Source organism: Octopus bimaculoides, chromosome 16, assembly GCF_001194135.2.
Source record: "Octopus bimaculoides isolate UCB-OBI-ISO-001 chromosome 16, ASM119413v2, whole genome shotgun sequence".
Classification (NCBI taxonomy): Eukaryota; Metazoa; Mollusca; class Cephalopoda; order Octopoda; family Octopodidae; genus Octopus; species Octopus bimaculoides.
The window spans coordinates 35,607,961-35,615,860 of record NC_068996.1 but is presented as its reverse complement, the minus strand read 5'-3'; the positions used below and the strand labels follow the sequence as shown (position 1 = coordinate 35,615,860).

The window sequence follows — 7,900 nt, the reverse complement described above, 5'->3', positions numbered from 1 at the left end:
TAATTCTTGGGAGAGAATACATTTGCGGCTGAAGATAGCTTTATATTGTCAATTATACACTGATATAAAGCTTGAAACACGTGTACCGCAGAATCCTTTGTGTTTTTGTTGTTATTTTTGCATTTACAATTTATATATATATATATATATATATAGGTTGAAGGTTGCCTCACAACAATTAAAGAAATCCTCATGAAACTAGAACACCATGTGAGCATATTTCTTACAGGTGATTTCAACTTCCCCAATGTCAAATGGCCTGAAGGCCTCATGCTCTCAATAATGACTCATTGCAAACAAGCACAAGTGGAGTCCCTGCTCAACCTCACCAATGCTCTATTCATGGAACAAGTTGTACACAGACCAACTAGGGCGAATGACATTTTGGATCTCTGCTTCACAAACAATATGGACATCATTGTTCATGATGTGAAAGTGATGCCGACATTAGTTTCGGATTACAACATAAGAGAGCTGTCTATGTATAGGCCGAAAGTAGTCAGAGATATACAGCCTAAAGGAAGTGCCCAAAATCTCTCCAATCTGAACTTCCACAAAGCAGACTGGAAATCAATCCAAAAAGAGATCCTCAGACAGGACTGGCCGAAATGTCTCTCCACACCAGACATTAGCATGAAACTAGAATATTTGAAGTCTGTTATGCAAACCATATACTAGAAATATGTCCCCAAGCACAAGGCCAGTACAAAAAGGAACAACATTCCAAGGGAGAGGAAGATTCTCATGAGACAATGGACGAAGGTTGCAAATCACCTCAACCAACATGCCAAAAATAGCGAAAGGAGATTAAAAAAAGCCTGCAACAATCCAATGTGCAAGAAAGAGCAGACAAAGAAGCCTGGGTTATAAAAAAAATTAAGTCAAACCCAAAGGCCTTCTTTCATTATGCCAAAGAAAGAGCCTCAGTACTCCTCTTCCAAAAGGATGGCTTCCTCACAGACAGTCCAACTAGGATCAGTGAGGTACTGAATGACCAGTTCAAAAGTGTCTTTACCACCCCGTCAGACATCCACATAATGGCTTTTTGTTGGCTCACCTCCATTAAAGAAAATACCATCATCATCATTTAACATCCGTTATCCATGCTGGCATGAGTTGGACAGTTTGACCCAGGCTGGCCAGCGAGAAGGCTGCACCAGACTCCAGTCTGATTTAGCATGGTTTCTACAGCTGGATGCCCTTCCTAATGCCAACCATTTGACTGTGTGCTGGGTGCTTTTACATGCCGTGGGTGCCATTTGCATGACACCAATATCTGCCACAACTACAGTTTTACTTGGCTTGATGGACCTTCTTCTCAAGCACAGCACAATACCAAAGGTCATTTGTCATTACCTCCGAGAGGCCCAACTCTCAATAGGTGCTTTTCACGTCCCACCAGCATCAGCCGCTTTGCCTCTTGAGGCCCAATGCTCAAAAGGTGCTTTTTACATACCACCTACATGGGTGCCAGTTACTTGACACCAGCATCAGCCACGACTACAATTTCACTTGGCTTGACGGGTCTTCTCAGCACAGCATATTGCCAAAAGTCTCATTCACTAGTCATTACCACTGTGAGACTCAAAATTCGAAGATCATGCTTCACCACTTCATCCCATGTCTTCCTGGGTCTACCTCTACCACAGGTTCCCTCCACAGTTAGAGATCAACACTATTTTACAGTTGTCCTTGTCCATATGCATCACATGACCATACCAATGCAGACATCTGTCTTGCACACCACATCTGATACCTCTTATGCCCAACTTTTCTCTCAAGATGCTTACACTCTGTTGAACATGCACACTGACATTGCACATCCAGCAAAGCATATTGGCTTCATTTCTTTCATGTCCTCAGCAGTCACAGCCCATGTTTCAGTGATGTAGCATAGCTGTCCACACACGGTATCATACAATCTACCTTTCACTTTGAGGGAGAAGCCCTTTGTTGCCAGCAGAGATAGGAGCTCTCTCAACTTTACCCACCCTTTTCGTAGTCTCACAGCTATGCTATTGGAGCATCCACTTCCGCTACTAACTTGGTCACCTAGATAACGGAAGCAATCTACTACTCCAAGCTACCCACCTAGCAGTTGATGGAGTTCATTTTCTGTACATTTTGGGTGTTTATTGTACCTGTGCATCTGCCACACACAAAAACTATTTTCTCTGTTAACCTTCCTCTGATATTGCAACACCTCTTATGTGTCCATAGTTTACACTAGGTATATCCAATGGATTTTCTACCTATGCCTCTTCTACAGATCGAACAAGACCATCTACCTGAAGGGATTTGTGATTTCTTCTTACTTTCTAAGACTTTGGTTTTTGCTAAGTTAACTCTTAAGGCCCTTTGATTCTAGATCTTGCTTCCATACTTCAAATTTCTTCTCTAGTTCTGATAGTGATTCAGCTATAATAACAAGGTCATCAGCATAGAGGAGCTCCCAGAGGCAGTCTGTCTTCAATTCCTCTGTTAATGCCTGGAGGACTATGATGAACAAAAGTGGGCTGAGGACTGATCCTTGGTAAATCCCTACTTGTACCCTGAATTCTTCACTGTACTCATTGCCAACCCTCACAACCACTCGTCTATCCCTAGTTTCTACCAGTGGTAGAAAATCTAAAGTTCATACTCTTACTCTTTTTCCAGGAATACATCAGTCTTTCTTGGAGTGTTACCAATAATTGTAAACATGAGTTGTGCATAAACTTACCTATCTCAATTCCTTCATGCCCATTCTTTGAAGTTCCACACCATGATCATATCCTCACTTCCATATTCTTTAAAATAGAGTTTCATGTATTTTTATCTTCTGATTCATTCCCTCATTAACTTTCTTTAAATTAATTTCTTTCCATTTTACCAATTTTTATTCATACAACTCATGAACCCATCTTATATTCTTTGACACCTTCAATATTTCTTTTCATTCTGACCAATACCAAATCTCCAATTTTTCTAGTCTTTCTTGTTTCTTATTCTACCTACTTTTCTTATCCAATGGTAGCATGTTCTCTTTATTCAGTGTACATATTTCATTCCTTGTTAATAAATGTTTATATATATATATATATATATTTTTTTTTTTTTTCTTAGGTATATATTTTATTTATTCAATCTTCCCTCTTATCTCCCTATGCCAATTTCATTCGAGCATCCAATGAAGACCGGCACCACACCAACTGCACTTCCAGTTTGTGATGCCATGTCATTGTCTCAACTTCCTGAGTCTCATCAAATATCTTCCTGCATGACAATGATAAGACTTAAGAAAAAAGATTTTGATTAACTAGCACTATGAATTAACCATATCTACATTGGTCCATAGAATTTCAAAATCTGATGTTATACAACTAATTTACCGAAAAGGGATATAGACAATGATGAATTCCAACTTTTATCAAAAGAACTTAAATTCAAATCTACATCAACAGTCAACCACCAAGAACTGGAAGAGGATATCCAAAAGTTTTTTCAGAAGTTATGACTTGTTGAGTCTTTCACCAATAAAAATAGTGAGATTGATGAATACCTGATAAAGAATAATTCAAAATTCACCCTGCCAAAAGGAAGAAATACTCAACAGGACCAATACATTAATATCCTTTCTAAATTCCCACTTTGGTAAAATATTAGTCAAACCAAATATTGGTTTCAAATTTTGGCACAAGGCCAGCAATTTTGGAGGAGGGGTAAATTGATTACATCAACCCCAGTACTCAACTGGTACTTATTTCATCAAGGATGAAAGGCAAGGTTGACATTAGCAGAATTTGAACTCAAGACAGATGAAATGCCATCACAAATATTACCAAACCAGAGAAGTCTGTGCTTAAACACCTCCAAAACAGTAACACAATAGTTATAAAAGAAGCAGATAAAGGGAATGTTATTGTCACAATAGATGCTGAATATTACCAAGATTTAGCTGAGGATCAATTGATGGATGCAACATTTTACTGTGAAATACCTTCAAATCTAAATTACAGCATCATGAAGTTCAGTAATTTGGTTTCAGAACACAACTCACTTTATCACCCACAATTTTGAACCTACAACACTACACCTCCCTTATCACCAATAACTCCCCCACCCCACAATTTTGAGCCCACACCCGGCATCTTTTACGGCTTACCAAAAATACATAAATTGAAGGAACAAGATAAGTGAATATATAAGATTACTATAACCAACAAAGCTAAAACTTACACCTATTATAGCTGGTCCAGTATGCCCTGATCATCTAAGTAATTTAGTTAACATCATTTTGAAACCATTATGTACTCACATACCAAGTTTCATTCAGGATGACACTGACTTCCTGTTCCCATCTTTCCAAAACAATAGAATTGAATTCATTCGTATTTAGTTTTGATATAGTAAGCTTCTATACAAATATTCCACATGATTTAGGAATAAAAGTGATTAAACATTGGGTGAAAAAACTAAGAGAAATGATTACCAGTGGATTTACCATGGCCTTTATATTTGAAAATAATATATTCTTTTTCAATTGGAAGAATTATCTTCAAATTAGAGGTACAGCAATGGGAACCAGGTTTGCTCCAGTTTATGCGAACTCAGTAATAGAATACTTAGAATAACTATATCAAAGAGTAGAAGAAAACTATGGCACTGACTTTAGAAGGTATATTTCAGGTGCATGGAAGAGATACCAGGATGACTGTTTCAAAATCTGGACAAAATTTCTAGACATCTTGGAAGAATTCAGTACTTACCTGAACAATCTGCACCCAACTCTGAAATCTATAAAAGGAAATGAGCAACACAGAATTACCATTTCTCAAGATAATGGCAACTAAAAATGACACCACTATCACCAATGATGTATATTACAAAGACAGAGATACACATCAGTACCTGAACTTTAAATCATGCCACCCAACATATACAAAAAATAATATCCCATACTGTCTAGCCAGAAAAATTTGTGCCATTGTTGATCACAGAGATACCAGAAACAGAAGTTAAAGGATTTCTACTCAAATGAAAACATCCACCCATACTTATAGAAAATGGTATAGAACAGTGTTCCTCAACCATTTTTTTTTTCATCTATGAACCCCTTTTATTCCTATTTTACTTGGATGTGCCCTACTAACCATTTAATATTTTTTAAAATCTTTTGCTTTCATAATTAAATATTATTAGGAATTTTATAACAAAGTGTTAAGATATTTTGAGTATTATAGGTGTTGGCATGGTGGTGTGGTAAGAAACTTCCTTCCCAACCACATGGTTCCAGGTTCAGTCCCACTGCATTGCACTTTGAACAAATGTCTTCTACTATAGCCCTGGGCCAACCAAACCCTTGTGAGTGGATTTGGTAGATGGAAACTGAAAGAAGCCTGTCATTTGTATGTATGTATGTATGTATGTATGTATGTATGCATGCAAGCAGGTTCAGTCCCACTGCATTGCACCTTGAACAATTGTCTTCTACTATAGCCTTGGGCCAACCAAACCCTTGTGAGCAGATTTGGTAAACAGAAACTGAAAGAAGCCTGTCATTTGTATGTGTGTATGTGTATGTATGTATGTATGTGTGTATGTATGTGTGTACGTATGTATGTATGTATGTATGTGTATGTATGTATCTATTGATCTGTGTGTTCAGCAGTTTAGCAAAAGAGATCAATAAAATAAGTGCCAGACTTTAAAAAAGTCCTGGTGTCGATTTGTTCAACTAACAACAATTCAAAGCAGTGTTCCAGCATGGCCACAGTCAAATGACTGAAACAAGTAAAAGAATTACAGAAAATTTATTGCAGATAAACTTTAACAACAAAACCTTATGCAGACCCCAGTTGGAAACTAGTAGTATAGAACATGTTAAACAAAGCCCTACAGAACTTAGAACAGCCCAAGAAGAGGAACACAAAAATGAGAACATTATACTCTTTATAGTGAAACACAACTCATGGTACCACAATATCTTTAATGTTGCCAAATTAAATTTGCTTGTCATTGGTCAAAGGAGCAAAAACTGATTCAAAGTAAAAGCAACCAAAAAATTTGAAATAATCTTCGGCAATGACAAAGTTTGACGTAAACAACAATGATAAAACATTCACAGTATCCAAATGAAATGACAATTGATATGGTACATGCCAGTTCATACTTATCAATACAAAACTCAGAAGAATATTTACAAATGCAAATATGAACTGTAAAAGCAGAAATCTAATCTACTGCATCAGCTGCTTGAATTGTGAAGAGACATATCTTGGCCAGACAGAAAACTCATCATCAAAATGCTCATGAGTGACAACAATTTAGGGACCCTGGTGTTCATTAGATAGCATTAAGCAACCATTGAGAAACATGTCAGAAAATGTTTGTGATATTCTCATTTTACAAACTGTACAACTCAAGTGAAGTTGAGGGAAGAATAAGAGAAAAGACTTTCATTGAAGAATCCAAACCCCTTCAAAATGGACAATAATAATAATGATGTTGATTAGTGATGGTTGTGGTAGTAGTAGCAGTAACAATAAAATGCTAGAAATTTTAACAGTAATATTATATTCATTTAAGGCAGGAATACTGTTTACAGTATCAAGTGTCCTTCACCATCCCAATAAAGCTGAATCCTTTAGAGATGACTCTGATTAAAATGTCTCTATGAATAAGCACTGTCAATGTCAACAGTGATGGCTAAGACGTACACTGATTGGTTAAAATGTTTTTTTATGAATAAGACCTGATAATGCCAACTATTTTGGTATGCTACCCAAGACATGACAGCTAAATTGCATGATGTCAGTATGAACTATGTTGGCACACACAAAACTGTGATGTCTAAGCCACACTGTGATTGGCTGAAATACAGTTTGTAAGATACAGCTTGCTTGAGCCAACTGAAAAGTATTTAAAGAATAAATTCAAGCATTCCACTACAGTTGTACATAGTATAACTATCGGTTAATATTGCTTCTATATAAACCTGAAGATTGCAGAAAGCATGAAACTACTTGTCTTATCACAGTATGTAATATTGTAAAATTGAGAAAAAAACAAAAATAAAACATAAAAACCAGGCTATGTTGGAATTTCATTCACTTTATATATATATAGATATATATATAAGCTTGCTTACCAACCACGTGGTCCTGGGTTCAGTCCCACTGCATGGCACCTTGGGCAAGTGTCTTCTACTATAGCCTCGGGCCAACCAAAGCCTTGTGAATGGATTTGGTAGACAGAAACTGGAAGAAGCCCGTCGTATATGTATATATATGTATGTGTGTGTATGTTTGTGTGTCTGTGTTTGTCCCCCCAACATCGCTTGACAACCAATGCTGGTGTTTTTACGTCCCCGTAACTTAGCAGTTTGGCAAAACAGACCAATTGAATAAGTACTAGAATTACAAAGAATAAGCTCTGGGGTCAATTTGCTCGACTAAAGGCGGTGGTCCAGCACGGCTGCAGTCAAATGACTGAAATAAGTAAAAGAAAGAATATATATATATATATATATATATATATAATGCGAGAGAGTTAGGGGTTGAGGATTCAACCCACTAAGGGATAGTATCTATCCAATATACGGCTGGGAGGGTACCCAATTATTGTTACACTGGTGTTATACCAAATGCAATAAATGGGAGCGGGTAAAGGTGGGGGTTACCCTAAATTTATATATCAATTAGAAAATGGAGGATAATATGCTGAACCCAACGACTTGCAGACAGTGTATCCCATTGAATTCATTAACTAAATTCATAGCTAAAGTGACAAAAAAACTCACAAAGTACAGGTGTTTATGACAGTCACTTTAGCTATGAATTTAATTAATGAATTCAACAGAATACACTGTCTGCAAGTCGTTGGTTTCAGCATATTATCCTCCATTTTCTAATTGATATAT

General features: G+C 36.9%; 1 protein-coding gene across 2 annotated transcripts in view; it reads right to left on the bottom strand.

The window, feature by feature from the left end:
* The window catches only part of LOC106881755 (glutathione S-transferase C-terminal domain-containing protein), a 76,010-nt gene that overhangs the window by 65,561 nt on the left and 2,549 nt on the right, over positions 1 to 7,900 (bottom strand). The window contains exon 1 of one of the 2 annotated variants that reach the window (XM_052973705.1): positions 2,723 to 2,746. The exons of the other annotated variant lie outside the window; for it this stretch is intronic. The gene's annotated coding sequence lies outside the window, so the exon portion shown is untranslated. Of the gene's footprint in view, positions 1 to 2,722; positions 2,747 to 7,900 lie in introns of those variants that run through there. 2 annotated transcript variants of the gene reach the window in all.